The 24685-nt window shown below is 45.2% G+C and overlaps 1 protein-coding gene across 1 annotated transcript in view; it reads left to right on the forward strand.

Moving 5' to 3' along the window:
• The first annotated feature begins 214 nt into the window (after nt 1-214).
• LOC146805085 (pyruvate dehydrogenase E1 component subunit alpha, mitochondrial-like) overlaps nt 215-24685 on the forward strand; it is a 456912-nt gene continuing 432441 nt past the window's right edge. Inside the window, exon 1 of the mRNA XM_085622221.1 lies at nt 215-348. The gene's annotated coding sequence lies outside the window, so the exon portion shown is untranslated. The remainder of the gene's footprint in view (nt 349-24685) is intronic.

Raw genomic sequence — 24685 nt, forward strand, 5'->3', positions numbered from 1 at the left:
GTGGGACAGTTGAATTTGTATCTATCAGCTTGTCAAACATTAAGTTATTCACGGACATCCTGGGAGCTGAGAACTGTATTGTCATGACCAATAAGAACAAGGGAATCGACAAGAGTTAAAACATTTGAGGGTAGAGAGCCAGAAAACACAGTATAAATATCAGACCAAAATTGGGGGGTGTCAGAGAAGCTGGTTGGACAGAAGCTGGTTGGAGAGAAGCTGTTTGAAGAGATGCTGGGAGCTTGAAACTATGCCAGATTGCGCACTGATGACCACTGTAGGTTCGAGATCATTGCTGGACACTAGCCTGGGTGAGAGCAGTCGTCGAGGAGACCAAGGGTTAATTAAGTAAGTTGGAGTTTTAGTGCTGGGTAGGAAGTTTTAGTGTAGGAAATCTTTAGAATTAAATGCATGTTTTTAACTATGGTTCACTGATCCTTCATTTTTGGAACCCTCTGTCAGTTGCATGAACAAGGATTGATTTTAACCATTTTGAGAATAATGAAATGAATGCAAACCTACATTTTCTCTTCATGACTTTTAGTAAACAGTGTTTTGATCTATTTCCTGAATAAATGGCAATGCCTAAGTGAGAATTAATAGTGAGAGAACAAATTATAATTTTCTTTATGCAAATTAATTACATAATATCTTTTAATTGATTTCAGGTGTTCGTGATTCTTTTAGAGTCAATTAATTATGCAATTCAATGTATTGTTGTAGTGAGGTTAAGCTGGTCTTGACAATCACCATCAACCAGTCCAACTAATTGGTCCAACGACCAAGTGGTGAAGTGCCTTGATGTCAAAGTTAGGATTCCATTGGTGCAGATGTATATAATGTAAAGGCATTACTCCTTATAGGTAACAAGGTATCCCCACATGTCCAGCGCTTCTTTCCCTCCTGTGTGCAGATTCGAGTGAGGTGCGTTAGTGTTGGTGTTATGGGCCCCACCAATGAATGCGTGCGTGAATGAGTAAGTGTGATGACGGGTCTGTGACGCAGGGAGGATATGTAAATTTGCCCTTTCCCGCTGGAGCACTGTCACTGATCAGCAGCTATGCCTGAGAAGCCTAGGTTGCACACTAAACTCCAAATGCTGTGGGCTGGTCTCAAAACATGACTGCTGGAACAATTTTCAGAGTTGAGGGTGCTCACCTTAGTATTAAATCGTTGAAGTCACAGGGACTGTGAAAAAGCCTAGCTTAACACACAAAGTGTAGAAAATGTATTGAGCAGGATAGTGGTAAGGACATAGTATGTAGCTGGTTGTGAAGTTAGAGCACGCTTTTACGAATATATTGCAAAGTATCGTGCAGTAGCACGCTGCCATTTATGGACAGGCCATTTTTTATTGAAATGGCCACTAAATTTGCACAAACATCAACCATATAGCACACAAATGATAACGTGTGTAAATCGTGTTACAGTGAATATTTAGCATTTGTGCATCACCAAGTAATAGTGTCCTGACTTGCTTTGATCCTTTGAAAATCTTTGTTTCAATCACACTTCAGAATTACAAAAATATGGGCTTCATTTTTGCTTCATTAACTGCTGATATATTCTGAAATATGTATACATTTAATTTACTGGTATTTAAATGTTTTTGTGTGTAACAAAAAATAACCTCCTACAGTCTTTCCTTTTACATTCAATGTACCCAAGCAAGATTGTTATATAGTTCCCTTTTAAAACTCTCCCCACTTTGCAGTCAGAGAAAGAAAAGTAGACATCAATCCCCCACATTAAAAGAATAAGCATCAATTTGTCAGGCGACATAACATGACATTCGACCTCTGTCTTTGAAGCACAGCAAATGTGACAAGATAAATATAAAATATAAAGAAATCTTTATTTATTGGTCTTTCATGGACCACCAGAAACTGGATGGGACCACGAGTTTGGTAAACACTGGTCTAAACTCATGACGTTTGAAACTTCCAGAATGGCTTAATGACCAAAAAGCAGGTAACAAGGTACAATCACAGCTCACTCTAAAGAGGAGCTATATGTTTTCCCCCAACTGAGTCATTTCCTTTTCTCCTTTATGGTTACATTTCCTCCTTGACACAGCTGCAGATGGTTAATCTGATAATGATCATGTGATGTGATTGTTGGTCCACAATTCAAGGCAGAGTGAGCACAATATTAAGTTCAATATGGATAATAGAGGTGTTTGTAAGGTAGGCGCCTGAAAAGAGGCTATAAAAGGTATACCACCAAGTTTAATACAGCATAATTGGACAGCAATTGTTATTGTCTTTGAAATGCGTATACGTACATCTCTCTACAGCTGTTTCAAAGGAAAAGAATGTATTAATGAGATTAGTGAATGTTATAGGTGGAAAATCTACTCATTAGGAATAGAAAACCAATAAGAACATAGGGGCATATTTACAAGCCTCTAGCACCATCGGAGTGTCCCTTTTCTTGATGCTCCGGTGGACCCGAGTGCTTGCCCATATTTACAAGGCCACGCAAAGCCACTTTGCGTGGCTTCACACAGCCTTGTAAATATAGCACTCTTTCGCGCAGTACTCTGCATCAAAGGGGCGTGTCATAAGGGTTCCTGTGAGTGTTTCCAAGCAACACCCATGGCTTTTTGACACGGCCCCAGATTCACAAGTATTTGTAAATCTGAGGCAGCACCAAAAACTGACGCCTTTCCAGGGGAGGCGTTAAAGTGGTACAACAAGGAGAAAACCTTTTATTTCTCCTCACTTTTTGCTCTTTTTAAGTGTGCTGCATTCTGCATCACACATATAAGGAGCAAAACGCCATTAATGAATGCTTTTGTGAAGGTGTCCCTTCCTGCACAACAACAATCATCTCTGTAAGGCACCATGGTGCAAGGGTGCCTGCGTTGGCGCAAGGCTGCTGTTTTAGCGCCGGTGCAGGGGAGAGCACTGTGCTGCGCCGTATGCCTGTAAATACGGCGCAGCCTTGCATTTTTATATGAAGCCGCTTGGCACAGCAAAATTACTTGCGGCGCCGCTCTGTGCCATTTCATTGTAAATATGGCCCATAATATTCAAGCAATAGAAAGCCTTGTGGGAAAAATATATTGAGGCTGGCAGAGTATAGAAAGCATCCATTAGAAGCCAAAGGATATCATAAACACCTCCTCAAGTAGAAATTAAATATATTTTATTTTGGTAAAAGGCAAAACTTCAATGATACTGCAAATGATGGAGACTCGGCCAAAATTTGGAAGATAATAGTGAATGTCTCAAAATACAACCAGACAACTCCAGATTGCCCTGTCATGGGAGGTATCGTTCAGGCCAAATGAACTTTGAGCTGGATTATTCTTTAGCTTCTAGTGGTCCTCCGTTCATTAACAGATGAACAACGGACAATCATTGGACTCATTTACCATCAGGGAAGTGGTGTTTGCAATCAGTTTTCAGAAACCAGGAAAGTACATATAGCATATATGTGCATAAGCAATCTAACTATATGCGTCCCTGTGCACTGCAAGATTGCTAGGGCTATTATTTCCGGTGCTAGAGCCTCCCTAGAGATGAAAGACAGCGGAAACCAAATCCAAAATATTGGAGCTTGTTCCCTGGCTATGAAATATTGTCCTATTTCACTGGTCGATGCCTTCACCAAGAGTTTTGTAAAATTCTTTGTGCCTGATTCACAAAGGTGATTTACAATTTCGAGTAATTTACACTTTTAAGTAACATTTCTACTTTTGGAGATTCACAAAATTCGAGTGTAAATGTTCCAAAACTGCAACTTAAGACTTTTAGATTTAGTTTACACTAGGATTTTGTGAATATCCAAAAAGTAATAAACTTACTCAGAAGTGTAAGATACCTTTATGAATCATGCCCATGTTGTTTATACTAGATTTTGTTAGAAAAGCAAAGAAAATTCACATGTTCATGCTGGCTCGTTTAAAGGGATAGAGATCACAGAATAGAGTGATCACCATAGCCAAATATACCAAGATTAAGCAAAGTCCCCCTTCATCTTGGTTTTACAGTTCAGACAAACTGCAGTCAGTGGTATTCAAAGGGACATATTTACAAGCCTCTAGCACCATCGGAGTGTCCCTTTTTTTGATGTTCCGGTGGACCTGAGTGCTTGCCCATATTTACAAGGCCACGCAAAGCCACTTTGCGTGGCTTCACACAGCCTTGTAAATATAGCACTCTTTCGCGCAGTACTCTGCATCAAAGGCGTGTGTCATGGGGGTTCCTGTGAGTGTTTCCTAGCAACACCCATGGCTTTTTGACACGGCCCCAGATTCACAAGGATTTGTAAATCTGAGGCAGCACCAAAAACTGACGCCTTTCCAGGGGAGGCGGTAAAGTGGTACAACAAGGAGAAAACCTTTTATTTCTCCTCACTTTTTGCTCTTTTTATGTGTGCTGCATTCTGCATCACACATATAAGGAGCAAAACGCCATTAACTAATGCTTTTGTGAAGGTGTCCCTTCCTGCACAACAACAATCATCTCTGTAAGGCACCATGGTGCAAGGGTGCCTGCGTTGGCGCAAGGCTGCTGTTTTAGCGCAGGTGCAGGGGAGAGCACTGTGCTGCGCCGTATGCCTGTAAATGCGGCCCATCCTTGCATTTTTATATGAAGCCGCTTGGCACAGCAAAATTACTAGCGGCGCCGCTCTGTGCCATTTCATTGTACATATGGCCCATAATTTTCAAGCAATAGAAAGCCTTTTGGGAAAAATATGTTGAGGCTGGCAGAGTATAGAAAGCATCCATTAGAAGCCAAAGGATATCACAAACACCTCCTCAAGTAGAAATTAAATATATTTTATTTTGGTAAAAGGCAAAACTTCAATGATACTGCAAATGATGGAGACTCGGCCAAAATTTGGAAGATAATAGTGAATGTCTCAAAATACAACCAGACAACTCCAGATTGCCCTGTCATGGGAGGTATCGTTCAGGCCAAATGAACTTTGAGCTGGATTATTCTTTAGCTTCTGGTGGTCCTCCGTTCATTAACAGATGAACAACGGACAATCATTGGACTCATTTACCATCAGGGAAGTGGTGTTTGCAATCAGTTTTCAGAAACCAGGAAAGTACATATAGCATATATGTGCATAAGCAATCTAACTATATGCGTCCCTGTGCACTGCAAGATTGCTAGGCTATTATTTCCGGTGCTAGAGCCTCCCTAGAGATGAAAGACAGCGGAAACCAAATCCAAAATATTGGAGCTTGTTTCCTGGCTATGAAATATTGTCCTATTTCACTGATCGATGCCTTCACCAAGAGTTTTGTAAAATTATTTGCGCCTGATTCACAAAGGTGATTTACAATTATGAGTAATTTACACTTTTAAGTAACATTTCTACTTTTGGATATTCACAAGATCAGATTGTAAATTGTTCAATGGCGGTGGGTCCAGGGGTCTGAGGGGCCCAATGACCCTACTTATTGCCGTATTTAACAGTTAAAAAACTGACCAGTAGGGCCCATATCCTTCCTTGCACTATGGACCATCACTCACTGGCTATGCCACTGTCTGCAGAATGATGGGGGGAGCCCATATGTGTGAGCCACCCTTGCAAACCATTATGCCCTCTCCCTAACATTTTGTCTGTTCACTGTTGATATTTTTTGCAGTGTTAATTAATAAAGTTGTTCTTGTAAAACTATTTGCAGATATAAGCACTAAGTACCCCGTCTCTCTGATTAAATCCTTGTCTATAAATTAGGATCTCAGCTTGTGAATGGATTCTTTAACTGAAAGAAAGACTTACCTTTTCCCTCATCTGGAATTTGTTTAAAGCCCTCTCCATTTCTTCTAGTGCCGGACAGCAGTGATACTTGAGTGGGTGGAGGAAGAGGAGGGTAGGACTGGCCTACAGCGGAATCAGGTAGTGTCCGACGTGCTGGTCTGACAGGTCAGTATGTGGCCCGTTTCTTGGCTATGGTGGGCCATTATAGGATATGCAAGGACAGTTTTTAATGTTCATTTTCCTTGTGTTATCACAAGCAATGCCTGCAGCAAGATGAAATCAATGCAGTTTTCCATACCTTGGAAAAAACTTATATAGCATCTCTTTACAAGTTCAAAACTGCCCCATTTGAAAAAATAGGTCAATTTATTTTAGCTTTCTCGTTCACTGAGGGCCAATTTTGTTTTGGTGCCCAGGCCTATTTCCTGTCTCAGTCCAACCCTGAAGAAAAGCAAATATGAAGGGGTCGATAAATGGCATCTTTGGTGCCCACTCCTGTATTCCCAGATCGATATTAAAGAGGCTCTCTGAAGCTCCTGCTGGATCAAAATATTAATTTATAATTTAACATTATGACATATTTCTGAATTTATTTTCTGAAATTGGTCACAGGTCAAAGAGTAGTTCCAGATTATTTGCTTGAATCTAGCTATGAAGTCATTTTTAGACTGATAGACACTGTGCGTCCTGCAACTATATTAGTACAGTGGGCATGTAAATTATAATTGCGCTGGGGCAGGTTTTGAAAATATAAACCATAAGCCTTAAAACATACAAATGTAGACTGTTAAAATAAACCCCATACAAACAAATCTACCTACAAAAGTTTCAACCTACCCCTAATTCCAACATGGAGCATGTGGCACAAAGTATTTGGGACTGGAAATTAAAAGGTTAATTAACCCAGCCTTAGAATAAACTGGAAATGCGTTTGGTTGGATTTAGGGAAACAAGGGGGCAGATATACAAGGCCCTTGCGCCACTTTCGCGTAATTTTTAACATGGGAAAAGTGACACAAAAGTGGCGCAAGGGGCTTGTAAATAAGCCCCAAGGAGTCAAGACAGAAGAGCAGATTTAAAATTCCTGGCGCATCCCTGCAAATCAGCAGGGATGCGCCAGGAAACTTGCGACATGCAGTACAATCCTTGCACCACCACGGATGCCCCGCATTTATAATCCGGCGTGCCATGGTGCAAGGAAATTCAGATGCATGTCGCATCTGCCGGCGTAAGGTTGACGCACTGCTGGAGACGTGTCGCGGGCGCGACGCAACTCCAGCACTGTTCTAACCCAGCCAATCTGCAACATGGTGCGTCAAGCCTTACGCCTGCTTCAAGCAGGCGTAAGGCTTTGACGCAGCGGCGTTGGAAAAGTGACTGAGTGAAGTCTAGTAGATTTCACTCAGGCAGTTTTCCAAGGCGTTCCTGTGACGGAACGCCCACCCTGTGCCGGCACCCCAACATGAAACCTGACACAGGTTTCATGTGGCGCAGGGTTTTACAAAGTGAGGCATCTCCCCAGATGCATCACCATGTAATTCCGTCGCAGCATGGCGCTAGCTATACGCCGCCGCTGCGTCACAGAAGTGACGCAACGGCGGCCCAAAGTGGCGCAAGGGGCTTGTAAATCTGCCTCAGAGAGTTTTAGATTGATATTTTGTATGGCCTGTATTTTGTTGTTTATGTTTTTTACATTTGAAGTATGTTTACAAGTCCACGTTTTCCCAAGCAACCACCATTGAGTAACTTATGGGTTGCAAAACTTCATATATTAATCGAGCAGGCTGAAACTTGCGTTTTCAACAGGGACTGGTGCACAAGGGCAAAAGGGCCTAGCTAGAAAAAAGACGGCGATAATGCAAACTGTTTCACTTCTGTATTTGACTCTCTCCTATTTCCAAATGTGGGAGTTGCTGCCACCTTCGGCTGTCCCCAAAAAACCTTCTTAAATGATCTTAAATGGTGCCTAGACTTTATCACATGTGCACCACCTTCCTCACGGTTTGACCCTCCCTCTCCAGAGCATGCTTCAAACTTTCCCTGTCCCTCTCACTAGTGTGGCTTATACATTCTTTTACGTAACAGGATTGACCGAATGGTGTCCTGTAGGCAACTTTAATGAGGCCTGCATCATTAACCTTGGGAAGAACCATTGAGTCAGCAGTTGTCCATCATAATGAGAGGAGGCCATTAGATCCTTTTGTTAGGCTTCTCCTTCAAATACCTTCCTAGTGCCCTTCCCCAAATGAGTTAGAGTCCAGGGGGTGCTAAATACTTTTCATCAGCATATAATAATCATGCCTGGAGTCCCAATAGGACTCTGGAATTTCTAGATGTATGTCTCAGCCAGAGAGATCAGTGTGATAGTTGTGGTAGTGATGTGGACTGAATTATGTATGCATGTTTGTGAATACGTAGGGGCATATTTATCAAGATTTTGTGTCGCCTGGCGCTCCAAAAGGGGACACAAGGGCGATGCAAAACCTAAATGAAATTGATCAAGCCACGCAAGGCCACCTTGCGTGACCCTGAGTGGCTTGATAAATCTAGAGTAACATAAGGCAGCGCAAATCGCTGCCTTGCATTACTCTGCGGCAGGGAGGCGTGCCATGGATGGACCGTGGGTGTTCCCACGCATCCATCCATGAATTTTGACACATCCCCAGATTTACCAACATTGTTAGACCTGGGGATGCATCAGAATTGTACACCTCCCCCCACCAGAGGCACACCAACTGTGTTGGCACAAAGTGCACCAGTGCTAGGAAAGGACAGGAATGCACCATGTAATTGTAAATATGGCGCATTCTTGTCTTTTCCCTTTCCTGCAGCACAGTGCAGCAAGGTGGCTTTTTGCATTATGATTTTTTGATAAATATGGATCTTAATTCATTTTTGATGCAACATTTCGTCTAGCAGTCATTCATAGTTTTATGCAGTTAAAGCGAACCAATGTTGTCTTCGTATGCAGGGTCTGCAGTGGTGGAGGAGCCTTGCCCCAATGGCTCAGAGCCAGCAAGTGAAAAATAAAACAATATTTTACTATTGTTTTATTTTTTACTTGTCGGCTCTGAGCCAGCGTATGCCAGGAAGGGCGGGACCGAGGCATGGGAGGTGGGAGGAGGAGTGCTATGTAACTTCTAGGTGCAAATGTGTGTTTGGCCAGCCGTCTCAGGACGGCCAAATGCACATGTGCACTAGGTTTCTCCAGCCCGGTTGCATTGAGCAGCCGGGCTGGAGAAACGCCACAGACTCCCTGACCTGAGCCGAGCATCTTCTCAGCAGGGCTGGACTGGGAACCAAAACCGGCCCTGGCAAAATGGTTGGCCGCCCCCCCCCGGGAGGGGGCTGCCGCCGAGCTCTTTGCAGGGGCCGATTTTCGGCCTATTTTGCTACAGGGCCGATTTTGCAGCTATGCTGCAAAAACGGCCTTGTAACAAAAACGGCCCCCAGGGGCCCAAAATCGGCCCCCACGCCTGCGGCACACCGGGGGATTGCCCGGTGCCCGCTACAGCCAGTCTGGCCCTGCTTCTCAGCCTGCTTAGGCCAGACCCTGAGCTGCTCTCATAGAAGAGCAGTGTAGGGTTTGCACAGGGAGTCTGTGGTGCTGCCCCAGTGCCTGCTGGGACAAGGAAGTTCACTGAGGCACGATGCGATGCTGGAGACGGCCGGCAGGGTAAGGTAATTGTTTTATTTTATTTTTCAATTAATTACCCACCCGGCTACCCCGCACCCCCTTCGCCCGCCCGCCACCTTTAATTGTGTCAGCCGCCACTGTACTTATGGTGAGAACAAGAAGTGGCAGCAAGGAAATGCAACCCTTGTTCTCTCCTTTTATCAATACTGACTCTCCTCCTTCCGTGCCTCAATGAATGGTATGTGCTGAGTTATATTTCACATGTGTATAACATTCTTCTTTCTGCACCAGTGGTCTTGCAGCTAATACAGAATCTTGACGAGAAATACAAATGGCTGTGCTGAATGTTGATTAAAGAGCAACGTATTAAACAGGTAACAGATGTCCAAATGTTCTCAAGTAGCAACAAAAAGTTACTTAGGTTATTCCAGAGGTCAGAGGGAAGAAAATAAAGTTGTACAAACCCATTCAAATATTATATATGTAATATTATAATACGGAACAGCATCTCACTTCCATGAAACGTACATTTTAAAAGTACATTTCACTAAGCATAATACAAAAACGACACAATCTACCTGTGTTATACAGTAATACAATTCAGATTTTAATAAAAAAGTTTAAATTATTCAAATGTTTAGATAAATCCTCAAATAAGTATGTACAAGTACAATAACCCAAGGCAATTTTATTATTATTTTTAATTTTACCAGTATTACAATTTAAAAAGGTATCTTACAATGCTAATCTGTTCCTTGGACCAAATGGCCTTTTCAATGAGGTAGGCGTGCATAGGGCTGACACACGTTGAGCTACTTCTAGTGGATACCATAAGATATTACACCACAAAGAAGTTTTAAAGTTAGGGGACATCACATCAATAGCACTCATAACTGTGAGTGTGCCCTGCTACTTATCTCCCAACTTTCTGTTCACATTGCTACTGCAAAGTCTTGTTAATGGATTGGAGAATGTAGCAGACATTGGTAGGTAAACACATTCCATATTTCCATCTTAGTTATGAATAGGAGGAGGGGTAAAGGCATAAAACAGAATGTTGGTCATTGGCTGACTAGCGTCTGAGTAAATATAGTTTTCAGCGGTCTGGCCTTTCACTGTCAAGAGCTCATCTTATCTAGCAGGGGTAGAGATGCCAGCCAAAGGGGCATATGTATCAATTTTTCCAGCTGCAAAGCGCATCAAACCATCTTGTTGCACTGCACTGTATGAAAGGGAAAGGGCAGAAATGTGCCATATTTAATATTATATGACGTATTCTTGTCATTTCCCAGCACTTGCGCACTTTTGGCTGCCTAGCGCCAAAGCAGGCCCCCTGGTGTCATGCTGCAAGTGTATCTGCGATGTGGGCAGAATTGTTATTGTGCAGGAAGGGGCACCTTCCTCCACAAAAACAAACCTTAATGGCATTTTCTCTTTCTATGTGTGCTGCAGTATGCCAGTCAGTCAAAGTTGGCTTTATTTCGATATAAAACATACCTTTAAAAGCAATACAGTAAAAAGCCAATTCATAAGAAAACAGTTATACAGGTTCAAAATACGAATGGCATAGATAAATGATAAATTACATAGAAAATTCCAATTTTAAAACCATGATTAAACAGCATACAAAAGCCTTTTTGATCTGATCGTCCATGCCCAATTTAAAAACTTCGCCATACCACAGACGAGTAAAGGGCGTTTGTCAGATTTTAAAATACGGAGGTCCTCACTACATTGTCTTGTGCCTAGTTCTTTACATAGGGGTTTCAGCCACCTGAGGCGAGGAGCTTTATATGCGGGGCATTCGAATAAAAGGTGGGAAACCGACTCAATCCTGGTCTCACAGAAAGGACAAAAAGGAGTAGTCTGTGCTGGCACCTTCCATCCAGCAGTCAACTCACACACGGGCAGCACACCTATCCTAAATTTAAAATATAAAGCCCTATCTCTAGATTTTGAAATAATATCGAGATAAGGCTCAAGTAGTGCCACCTCCTTTACTAGTAGGAATTCAGCAGTACATCTGCATAGATTAGGATTAGAGTTTCTAGAATCCATTACCCATTTCCAATACAGTTTTTTCAGGACAGACTTGGACGGTGCGGTCCTGGACTGCCAGGCCTCTCCAAGACTCACCTAACAACCGCTTAACATCCCTCAACCATCCTATTTTGTGCCAACCAGGCATTGATAAAACCTCATTTAGCCCCTCCGCATAACTAACAAGCTCCGGAACTCTCCAAATGCGGCCCCAGAGAAGTAAAGGGCGCAACCTTGCCTGGTCTTTGATAGGGCAGCAGCCCATGTCAAGGAATAGGGGAAGGGTGGGGGTACCATAAGGGAGGCCCATTAGATCCTTCAAAAACGTATTTTCTGAGCGGGTCAGCTGGTCTACATTCTGCGTCCCCCAAAGCTCTGCTCCATAGAGCGCCGCACTCACCCCTCTTGCCTTATAGATGTCAAGTACTGGGGCAATCGGTTTGAGGGTGGAGGACCGTTGTTCTTTAAGGAGTGCCCCCACCACCCTTTTATGGCTTAGCAGCATTTTATGGAGATGACAATTCCACCTCATGGTGTCGGAGAGGCGGATTCCTAAATAGTCAAACTCCTTGACCCTTTCTAGGGACACTGAGTTCAGTACAGGTGGCCTGCCCATTTTCTTTGGGGGGTTCAAGACCAAATATTTGGTCTTTCCCGTGTTAATTTCTGAACCCCTCAAATTACAAACAGTTTGGAACCTATCAATGAGGCTCTGCAGCCCCACTGGGGTCTTGGAGATCAAGAGGGTGTCATCAGCAAGTAATAGAGTGGGTATTCTCCTGCCCGCCAGGGATGGAGCATCAGAAGAGTTTTGTAAGAGATGCTCCACCACTCCATTGACATACAATGAGAACAGAGTGGGGGCTAGCACACAGCCCTGACGGACACCTCTATTTACAGTTATTCGGGCGGTCTTTTGGCCCAGATTACCCCACCGAACCTGTGCGAAATTTTCTGCATGAAACTTAATTATCAAAGATAATAGGTACGGTGGCATGCCTAAGTCTGATAACACCCTCCATAGGCGGCTGCGGGGCACTAAGTCAAAGGCAGTCCGTAAATCTATAAAGGCGAGATACAGACTGCCTTTGCCCAGCACAACCACCTTCCAGTATAACAACAGCAGACGAAATGACTGCTCGATGGTCCCAGTACCTGACCTAAAGCCCGCCTGGAAATCAGAAAGTATCCTATTCTCCTCTACCCACTGGAGCATCCTCCCTAAAACCACCTTTCCTGCCACCTTTTGGGATGAATCCAATAGACTTATAGGGCGATAATTAGCTGGGTCATCCTGACTCCCTTTTTTGAAAATCGGGACGACCTCCGCGCCCATCCAGGAGTCTGGGAGAGGTGCATCATAAAAACTTGCATTAAGTAATGATGCAATGAGCTTTCCCCATTCTAATGTATTAATGCAGATCAAATCCCCGGGTAGCCCATCCGGGCCCGCAGCTTTATTTGGGATAAGACACGAAATCGCATCCTCTACTTCCTTCCCTGTAAACAGGAGGTCCTCGCTCAGCCCAAAGAAGTCCTTGCCCAGCCCAAAGAAGTCAACCGAAGAACTTTCAGCTGAATCTACCCCAACCGCCGTTGCTACAGTGTAAAGGTTGGAAAAATGGTCAAACCATGACGCCTCAGGGATGTTGCATGTTATAAGGGAGTCCATGGGTTTTTCCCTGGTTCTGATTAAGTCCCAAAAACCCTTCGAGTCCCTCCCAGCACTTGCCAGTTTTAAATCACACCAGAACTGATTCTCCCACTCTTTCTTCGCCTTACCAATAGCACCCCTGTACAGCTTCCTGGCTGTACTAATCAATTTGGTATCCTTAAGTTTAACTGCGTTAATTAAGTCCCTTTTCGCACTTCTGCAGGGAGCAGAATACCAACCAGGGTTACCCTTAGGGCGCCCCAACTTGTTAGCCCTATATCCTGGGCTTCGCACGGTGAAGAGATCACCTAGTGCTTTGGTAGTATAGGTAAACAGAGTGGAAATCTCACGAACGTTTATCACAAGGGAATCTAGTCTGGACAGGGCATTAGCCATAATTGATCTTATTTCCACAATCTTGCCTTCGTCGAAAGCTACATTTTTCCATTTTAGGCGCCTCCCACAATTTGAGGGACAGACGTCACTTTTTGACTTCCACGCCTGGGGGGCTTGCAGTTTCTCCCCAACCGTCCACATTGGGGACAATGACAAGGACAGCGGGTTATGATCGCTGTCAGATGACTGCCATATCCAACAGATGCCCCCAGAGCTTGAAATTCAGCAGGATATAGTCAATTCGAGATGAATGACCTACCCTATTGAAGGTGTGGGCCCCATTTACTGCCCTCACACCGTATTCCAGGGTTAGGGCATTTAAATGGATAGCACTTTGGGTCCAACTCTTAATCGGTGGTATTGACAGGGATGGAATACCTCTCCTAACATCTTCTTCTTGAGTGCCTAGTATATCATCCTCGGCTAGGGGTTCAAAGGTGCAGTTAAAGTCCCCTGCTAACATAATATACGTTTCTGGCCTGCAGGATCTAAGTGCATCCTCTAAACCCAGTAGGGTCAATGAGGGCGCGCCCCCTTTCGGGGGTCTAGCATAGATATTAAAGATCTCTAAAGTCCGCCCCCCAGGGGACCCTCTGACTACTAGTCTCTGCAAGTCTGGGGACTTAGGGCCTCATGTAGGTAGCCAAATACCGGTCGGTAACGGCCGATTTTCGGTAAATATGCCGTTACCGACCGGTATTCAGACAAGTGAGATGTAGGAGTCCAAAAACGACTTTTCGGTAAATATGAGGCGGTAAATACCGAATCATATTTACCGAATTCTAAAATACCGAATCAGATTTACCGAATACATACTTAACGAATCGGTAAATATGAAGTGGTAAATATGAAGTGGTAAAAATTAAAATGACATGTAGGAGCACTCGGTAATTAAGAAATCCAAGAAAATCGGTAAATAAGAGTCGGTAATTAACACGGATTGAAAGCAGGTGGTAACCATCAACAGTGCATATAAGCAATCCCAAAATGCAACAGCGTGGACAACATGGCCGCTATGTATGTCGTTGCAAGGCGCCTACGTCTACGGGCAGCAGGACTGAGGGTTTGGCGACGGGAGGAACGCATCTACAGACAGAAAGTTGTCTGCTGCAATAATGTTCTTTTTCCACCCCCGCATGGGCGGCTGGTTGTTTCCATCTGGCCTTCGATTCCAACCTTGAAAGCAGAGTTCAACAAGTTGTGCAGAATAAGAGCGCTATTGTCCCAAAAAGAGGTGCCTTTGACTTCCTCTCGTGAAACATTTGTCCTTCACGTTGCTAATTCGCGCACTGAGGTACAGGCGCTTCTGAATACTGACCTCCCCCTGCATTTCGGCTCTTTGATCCATACTATATTCAATGCCTCGTCCACGACCGGCCTGGCTCATTTTTTTAAACTTGTGGGCTCGGGTCTCGTGACCTCTTTCCAAACTATTTTTGGTGTGATTCCGGCATTTCTTCATTCACTTTTCTCGAGCATCTTTGGAGGTGTCCCGCTGCTTCTGGCGCTAGTGGCAGGTGTGCTGCTTTTCCTTTTTATACTCCGGAATGGCTGCTCCTTCTGTGCCACACGAGCACCTGTCCCGTCTGCATCTTCTTCGTGATAGGATGCTTGACTTTTATGGTACTTTGCCATTGGCGACTTTGAGTCTGGCTTATGGATTATCCTTCAGGTATTCCTACTTCACCTGCGTACAACCTGTATTTCACTGCCTGGATTGTCCCTTTGAATGGCCTCTGGATTTGTGCTTGACCAACATGGTGTCTCCGGTGCCGGATTTCGATCGACTGATGAGGCCCTTAGTGTCTCACGAGTTGGCCTGTTCTGGTGTCCGGATCATGGCCTGTGGTGCGGCGCATGGTATCCTGGGTAATTGGGACATCTCAGCGGCCGCCAACGACTTCTTGGCTATGAGCTATGTGGAGGAACATTCCGGGTGCCCTCTGATTGTGCTAGAGGCTCCGATGGTTGGAGAACACGTATGTTCCTTTTCTTTACTTAATTGGATGGCTGAGACTTTCAGTGGCCCTGCAAACGATTTTTTGTTGGAAGCAGTGGCCACATATGCTGCCTATACATTCATGGATTAACTGGACTGTCGTCCATTGCGCATGTGCCACTGGACAGCACCCTGGCGCAACATTTATTTCTTTAATTTCTCATTTTTCTCTTCCTGATGGTCGTTTTGAGTTTTTTTAGATACTTGCATTTCTTTGTTAGAATTCTATGCTGCTATTTTGTTTAGTTTCGGACTTTGGCGCAGCATTGGCCACGCCTTGTTCTGCTCTGACGAAACTGAACTCTGCGTTCTCTCTTTTCTTGCCTATTGAATAGTGCTTCGATCAAGGGGGCGTGTAGTGAGTTCTCCCTGAATACGTACATACATTGTTAAGTTAGCATAACCACGTTACATGTTAGAAAGCCATCTTTTGGTCGTTGCACACGACACTGCGTTTACATGTTATTTCTTAAATAAACTGCTGACTCGAGACTTGCTTCACACGAGAGCAATCTGTTGTTCCATCCCAAGCTCTGCGCAGCGACCTTGGTCTGTACATGGTGTGACAAACAGTCTGGAATATTACACAATGCATGTTTTCCACTCTAGGTTGATCGACCCACTGTTTAGCCATGACACACGCGCAGCTGCAAATACCTGAAAGTTGGTGCTTTTAATATCACAGACATCATGTGTATGATTCAGACCGAACACGAGCCTTCCTGCGAGAAGACTCCTGATGCTCCTGTGATGTGATTTCACTGAGCTGATCTTTGAGGTATGGGGTCCCCTATTCAAGCCTAAGATACCTTCTATTAGCATAATGATAATGTTAGCTTCTTAGTGAAGGGAAGGTGGTAGTATCCTCGGTATTTTCCGATTCGGTAAACACCACCTCGGTATTTTCCGATTCGGTAAATACCACCTCGGTATTTACCGATTCGGTAAATACCACCTCGGTATTTACCGATTCGGTGAATTCCGATTCGTGATTACCGAATGTTACCGAATCGGTAACTGTTACCGAATTTTTACCTACATATGACTTACCGATTCTACTTTACCGATTCGGTACGGCTCGGTATTTAAGAAACGGTAAAATGTATTTACCTACATGAGGCCCCTAGTTTCTATAGACCTTATATGATACCCCAAAGTGATGCTTACCCAGATTAATAGACCGCCTGAAGGTCGACCTCTCCCGGCGGGCGAAGGGATTGCAGGTACAAAGTAGGTAATATAACCAACCTTGTACCGGGGTTCCAGACACCAGGTTTCCTGGAATAAGCATATCCCATATGACTCAATAAAAGAGTTCCATTCCGGTATGTCCAGGTTGCGAGAAATGCCCGCTATATTCCAGCTGACAATCTTCAGGACCTCGTCATCAACTACAACCTGCGCAGAGGGAAACCTATGCTCGGATAGACTATCGTGAAATCCAGAGTTAGTGGGTACATCACTCACTGATTTCAGCTGGTTTGGGGCATCAAAGGCGGACTCATCAGAATTTAAATAACCTGTAGACTCCCCAGTATGGGACACAGCGCTACCCTTAGAAGAAGATGAATTACAACAGGGTGGCCCCAAAACTACCCCTTTACAATCAGAAACGCAGCTCTCCTCCTCCTCAAGTACAGCAGATGACTTCATGGGAGGTTGGTAACTATTATGTCAATAATCCTGCCAGGACCAAGTGGGTAATGGGCTTGGGTTTTGGCGAAACAGGCTGAATTGGGGGAGATTATGAGGAATTTGTCTGCCATTCCATCCCTCCCAACTAATGGCTCTAGCAGGCCGGGCGGGAGCTACATAGGGATTAAAAAAACTAAGGTCACACGTACCAATTCCTGTGTTAGGGCCCATACTGCCCTCACTATTGTTGAAACTACAAACATAACTGGCAACCCTAGGGTCTTCAAAATTAACTATAATACAGTCCCCCATTATTTCTTTGGGCCGGGTACCTAACCAGCTAACCCTCCTCACATGGATAACCCGACCACCCAATGAACTAGGGAGAGGTCTATTTTCCTTCAGCCAGAATAAGGTTTTATTCTTAAGTTCGGCGTATGACTCCTGTTTGCCTGGCTTTAGTACGGGGACCCCAGTAAGTACTGCCACATAGGGCTGGCAGTCAGGGGGTAGGTTGGCATTAGGGGCAGGCACACTGCTTGGAGCATTTCTTAATTGCAAGGTGGGAGTTGGGGTTGTTTTGCAAGATTTGGTATTAGTAGTACCAGTACAATTACGTTCGCCAGATTTTTTAGTCGTAGCGGTACCGCTTGAACTTGGGCCCACAGACCTCGCAGTCGTTACTGGATAGACAATGCTACCCAGTGCTGTGTTAGATTGCGCCGGGACCCCCACTGTGGCCACCCCAAGGGTTGGGATGGCCACAGTTTGTACAACAGGGCTAATTGCCTCAACCACCCCCTGCACTGCCCCACCTGTGTTAGTAAAGCTTGTTGAGGCAGTAGGTGACTCTCGAGGAGCAAGATTCCCTACTGAACCGTCCTCCCTAATTCTAGATTGGAGTTTAATGAGAGATTTTAGGGAGAAGAAATTATCAAGAGTGACTTGCTCGAATCTGTCCAGTCGCTCTGTTAGCCCCTTCACTCTCTCTAGAACCGGGATCAACAGTGATTTCACAATTTTTTCGAGCTGGATGATTAATGGGGTCTCAGTGGGAGGGCCTTCAGCAGGTTCAATAGGGTCGGACGTCAAATCCACGCATGTCTTCTCTACAGTAACACCGGTAACTGCTCCCCCTTTTAGCCCCTGAGAATAGCCAACACCCACCCCTGCACCCTTGTGGGACCAACCTGCCCTACTTCCAACTCTCCTAGGTTTCTTAAAAGGTTTTAAGTAACTGCCCTTACGTGGACTAGCCAATCGTTTCCTTCTACTAGAAGCTAGGCCATTTGCTACCAGTGGTAAGGGCACAGAAGGGGAGGTGAAATCCTCCTGACGAGGTAAAGTAGCGACAGGAAGCAAAAGTGTAGGGGTCTCAATCGGACGTGGCTCTGGTATGACGCTCTCGCCTCCCAGCGAAACCGCAGCGGACAAGCTCTCTAGCCGGTCCAAGCTGGCCCTAATCGCAACAACCCGTGGGTGGTCAGGGTCTAATAAAACATTAGCTAAGGGATCAGATGCATGAACAGGAGAAGCATTAACAAGAGGGTCAGTTGGGTGTACTGGGGAAGGGACTAATGCCAAAGAGCCCAACGATGAGCGTTTACCGGTCAGAGGTTCCCGATAAAGACGCCGTTCTGTCATGGCGATTTCCTTCTCGATAACCGTAACAACCCGGGTAATAAATTGGTCCATAGTCCCAGAAACTCTACCGGCACCAGCCCCACCTACCCCCCTCAAGCCCCTACCAGATCGCGTAGACATTGACATAGAGACCACAGCAAGATAGTTAAGCCACTGACTGGGCCTAGGGGAGGAGTCCTTCAGCTAACAGTCCATTAAACACAATACTTGCTACACACACACCTCCTTCAGCACATATCAGGGGGATGGCCCAGCCCAGCCTTGGCCAGCCCCGGACGGCCACAGACGGCCCGCCCTTTGCCCGGGCTTAGCCCGGCGCCACCCGCGCGCTCCCGCGCTGCGGCAATACGGCCTACTGAAATAGCAAACTGAGGGAGTGATGGGCGGTGGGGCGGGGCCAGCAGGGAGAGCAGCCCAGGTGAAACAAATTGGGCTTGCAGGGACTCCTGGGTGATGGAGTCCCTGCTAACGTACTCGCAGCCCTGCCAGCAATGACACGCCCCAAGTCTGTAAGCAGAAGACAGCCCCTCTCTCAGCAGCAACTCTCGCTGGTGGAATGGGCGCTGCGGGACCCGCGAAGCGGGTCCGGCGAGTTGCTGGTGAATTTCAAGTAAAAAAAGGCAAAGTGCAATAATGGCAGCAACAGCAGTCCAGTAGCAGGTCCAGAGAAAGAGCCGGTAGGAATCCCACAAACAAGATCCTGAGACCCAGTTTTAACTCCGTAGGCGGGAGGGCGGGGCCTGCAGGGAGAGCAGCCCAGGTGAAACAAATTGGGCTCGCAGGGACTCCTGGTTGATGGAGTCCCTGCTAACGTACTCGCAGCCCTTCCAGCAATGACACGCCCCAAGTCTGTAAGCAGAAGACAGCCCCTCTCTCAGCAGCAACTCTCGCTGGTGAAATGGGCGCTGCGGGACCCGCGAAGCGGGTCCGCCGAGTTGCTGGTGAATTTCAAGTCAAAAAAGGCAAAGTGCAATAATGGCAGCAACAGCAGTCCAGTAGCAGGTCCAGAGAAAGAGCCGGTAGGAATCCCAGTATGCAACACACATAGAAAGAGGAAACAACAAGGAGAAATACAAATATTTCTCCTCATTGCACCTCTGGTGAGGGGGCGTAGAATTCTGATGCATTCCAAGGTCTACCAGTGTTGGTAAATCTGGGAATGTGTCAGAATCCAGGGGTGGATGCCTGGACCTCATCAGCAAACAGGAGAAGCAGCACTCCATGAATTGCTATTCTGGAAACATCACCCTCATTGCGCGTAGGACATTAATGTAAGGATAAAAAAAGCTCATGTCACTCTCCAACTGTCCCATACCTAACTTTTGCTCATGGCTGGCATACAATCTATTAATTTCTCCTTTGAATACCACTAACTGCAGTTTTTCTGAACTGTAAAACCAAGATGAAGGGGGACTTTGCTTAATCTTGGTATATTTGGCTATGGTGATCACTCTATTCTGTGATCTCTATCCCTTTAAACGAGCCAGCATGAACATGTGAATTTTCTACGCTTTTCTAACAAAATCTAGTATAAACAACATGGGCATGATTCATAAAGGTATCTTACACTTCTGAGTAAGTTTATTACTTTTTGGATATTCACAAAATTCTAGTGTACACTAACTCTAAAAGTCTTAAGTTGCAGTTTTGGAGTAAATTTACAATCTGATCTTCTGAATATCCAAAAGTAGAAATGTTACTTAAAAGTGTAAATTACTCAAAATTGTAAATCACCTTTGTGAATCAGGCGCAAATAATTTTACAAAACTCTTGGTGAAGGCATCGATCAGTGAAATAGGACAATATTTCATAGCCAGGAAACAAGCTCCAATATTTTGGATTTGGTTTCCGCTGTCTTTCATCTCTAGGGAGGCTATAGCACCGGAAATAATAGAACCTAGCAATCTTGCAGTGCACAGGGACGCATATAGTTAGATTGCTTGTGAACATATATGCTATATGTACTTTCCTGGTTTCTGAAAACTGATTGCAAACACCACTTCCCTGAGGGTAAATGAGTCCAATGATTGACCGTTGTTCATCTGTTAATGAACGGAGGATCCAGTTGCCCTTGAGAATTCCAATAGAAGCCCATGTTCTGGTGTCAACATGGGCTTCTATGGGAATTCTCTGCGGCATATTAGCAAGCTCATTATCGTCGCTTTAGCTGCAGAGTGTCTGAAAGGCTGACAGTCTGCTCACAAGCAGAGCTGCGTGGGTTTAGAGGGCCGATCACAATGTTCAGTTAAAGAGATGAGGCCTGAAAACATACCCCTTATCTCTCTTTAGGAACGCAGCATATCAGCACTCTGTAATCATTGGGAGGGATGATGTATCCAAGAACTACTGACTACAGGATAGTGTGTAAAAGGCCTATTCAATGAAACATGTGTACAGAATGGCAATACCCAAAACCTGGCTCTACGCCATACATACTAATCATGAACATGGTCTCACTAAACATTTTATTAACTATCGAAAAACTCCTCCCCTCTCCCCTAAGCAGCCCTAACCCAAACCATACCAACCAAAATCCAATCACACACTCGTCACTCAGAAATCCCTGCATCCATCTATTGTGCTTACCCACCTGTTGTTCCATACATAAATCCCCTCCCCTTACCTCAAAATTCAACAGGGTCTCAACGTGAACAATGTCTCTTTAATGAACCTTTAAACTCTTGCAGGAAACCTCCACCAGAAAACCCTGGAGTTTTTCTGCCCCCTACCTAGGAACCAACTACATCCCCACTGGCATATGCATCATTTCGGCAAGAACCTTCCTCACCTGCATCAAATACAACTCTACCCAATAAATGGATAAATAGACCCCATTGTCTCAAAAATATTAAATTTCCTCATACTTGATGCCACTGAGCTCCATGAAAACAAACCCCTCTGATCTGCAAAACTTTTGAATTTCCCTATTTCCTTTTGCCATGCCCCATTAATGGCCCCCGTTTTTTGGCCCCCCTCTGTACTCTCCGTGGGATAAGCTCGTTAAACACCACCATGTGCCTGACCAGGGAACCTCGATCTCAAGCAAGTCCTGTTTAACAGCTTTCATTAGCGCCAGTCCCTTCAACCTCACTAAGGGGCATATTATCAAGAAACTGCGTTAAAATTATCGCCGCTTTAGCGGCAGAAAACTGCCGCTAAAGCAGCGATAATGGGCTTGATAATATGCCCTTGAGAATTCCCATAGAAGCCCATGTTCTGGTGTCAACATGGGCTATTATGGGAATTCTCTGCGGCATATTATCAAGCCCATTATCACTGCTTTAGCGGCAGTTTTCTGCCCCTAAGAGGGACGATAATTTTAACGCGTGCTTAATAATATGCCCCAAAGTCATTTTCTCCTAGATGCACCAGGAATACGTACAGGCAGCGGGAACCTTTTATCAATTTATTCAGTTTTGGCAACAGCTCGTGCCATTGCCTGCCTCATTTGCTAAACCATCTTAATGGTACTACCATATCAGGCAGCCTCAGCTGTCTTCCTCCACGCCTGAACTCTGCATGCTGTGCTGCCCATTTGACAAAATAGTGCCCGCAGATCCAAACCTCAATGTGGTCTCTTTGTAGGCCCGCAACATAACCTAGGAGAAAACACACTTAAGGGCATATTGGCAATGGAATGCGATAATAATCGCAAATCGCGCTAAGCGTGTTTTCCTGTATCGCCGTCTATCACTGGTTGACATCGCCGTGTTAGCGGCGTATTAGCAACGCCTTGCTCAGAGGCGATGTCAAAACCAGCGATATACGTCGATAAACAGCAATAGCGTGAGAAATCATGCGATGATTTCTCAGCGCTAATGAAATGCTTGCTAATATGCAAGTGTGAACCTAACCAGAAAATCCACCTCCCGTGCAAAAGGTGGTTAAGTCACCTTTCAAACAGGTGTTCGATTCCTGCGATAACCGCGGTTAGCGCGGCTTTTCATATTGCTTTGCGTATCCCGGGCAGGATTGTAAATAGTGCGATGTTTGGTTTGCGACTGTTTTCATTTACTTTTAGTGAGGAACGCCTACTTTGCATGTCATTAGCGATAAATATCGCTGACATACAAAGCGGTGAAAAAACGGGTGCCATTGCCAGTAAACTGTCGCTAACAGCTGTTAGCAACAGCTTTTATTCGGGCGATAAAAATGTCGCCGCTTTAGCGGCAAAAAGTGCCGCTAAAGCGGCGATACAGCCCTTGATAATATGCCCCTTGAATTATTGGTGATCTTGCAAAACCTACCCGAGACACAGGTAGCACTGATAACAATCTGAGCGGCAACTCCCCATATGCTTAATCTCTGCAGCTGCCCAACCCCTGCCCTCAGCCTCTGTAGCCATCCCAATTCGAGAAGAATGTGGCCCAAAATCTTGTGGGTCGTAGCCCAAAAAGCTTAATGTCTTTCTCAAAACCCCCAGTACCTGTTGAGCCATAAAACGTTCCCCGTTTTCATGCTGAAACACTTCCCCACTTCGACTGCCTTGCTGACTCAAAGACACTCGCCAAAAACAGGGGCAAACTGACGCATCTGGGTACGCTCGTAAGGACACACACACTCCCCTCCCAGACTGATCTGTCTTAGACTTTGGGATCCAAACCTGAACTGCCCATTCCAGCAATCTAACATTGCTGCACCAAATCCCCTAGCGTGTAGAAGACCCCATGACCTCTGTGACCTGGAACTTCCCAAAGTATAACCACAACATAAGGGCTGAAAATCAAAGTGCCTCCCATTCATCCCGACATACCCCTGGAAGTGCCCCAATCACCTGCTTTAGAATATTAAGTGTGATGGGGCGCCCCAACCTCTCTCCAGTAACCCTCTCCCTGGACCACCCTTCCAGTATGCATCTCCCCCGCCGATGGCTCATCTCCCCACCACAGCTTTCTGAAAAATGCTACACCCGCCAAGTTACTGGCTTTTGTTAAAGCCAACAAGCCCTTTTCATTCAGAGACATGATAAACTCTACGACATTACCCTGTCATGCTTGTCCGCCATCCATGCTTCTGTGTCACACTGCCTCCTACTGTATAAACTCATCCCATGCCAAACCATATGCTTTGCGAGTCAATCCTGATAATGAGCCACGGATCAGCTGGATCATGCGCTCTCGCCTACTGCCCACATGTGAGCTGGCATTGGTGTCTTCATCTCATCAGCCCTTGGTGCCAATCATGGGAACCTCGTCCACTGAAAACAAGAATGAGTATTGGTGATGTCATTATGTACCCCCAGAATGTGGCTCTGTAAGCAACATTCACATGCAAAAACTCCAACACAAAAACTCCCATCAATTACCACGCCTTGGGTTCCCTTGCTGGCTGTCAGTTAACCATGTTCACCACTGTCATGTTGTTAACTTTGAAAAGGAGTGTTTTGATGACAGAGCATCGGTCTCACAAACATACAGCCACCACCAAAGGAAACAATTCAAGGAAAGCAATGCTGTGCCCCCCTGCTTCCAAGGCTCCGGCCATTCCTCTGCACATCATCGTCCTTGCCAAAACAAGCCAAAGTCGTGACCTTTCCATATGTTACCCAAGTCCTGCCATGGGAATTCCATTGCAGTCACTCCAAAACTGACACCAAAGCCTCAAATCCTCCCCCACCCCCGCCTTGAGCTGCACCCTGTGATGTGGGAGAGAAGTGTCTGTCAATGCCCAGCCTAACCTCCTACAAAAAGTCCTCCCAGCCCTGACATGCAAAGTTTAGATGACCCAGCAAAATCTGAATGTCCTTGACCTGTACGTTAGCCCTGGGCTAAATTGGGTCTTAAAGCTCCAGACAACATCTCGGCTTCTCTTCAGGCAATCTAATCTCCATCCTGTAGGAACTTAATTCAATGCCCAAAAAAGTAATCACTTGTTCTGTCCTACTGTCTTTTCTGATGCCAACAAATCGCCCAAGTCCTGCATCATATCCTGAAACAGCTCTCCCAACTTTCTT

Source organism: Triturus cristatus, chromosome 8, assembly GCF_964204655.1.
Source record: "Triturus cristatus chromosome 8, aTriCri1.1, whole genome shotgun sequence".
Classification (NCBI taxonomy): Eukaryota; Metazoa; Chordata; class Amphibia; order Caudata; family Salamandridae; genus Triturus; species Triturus cristatus.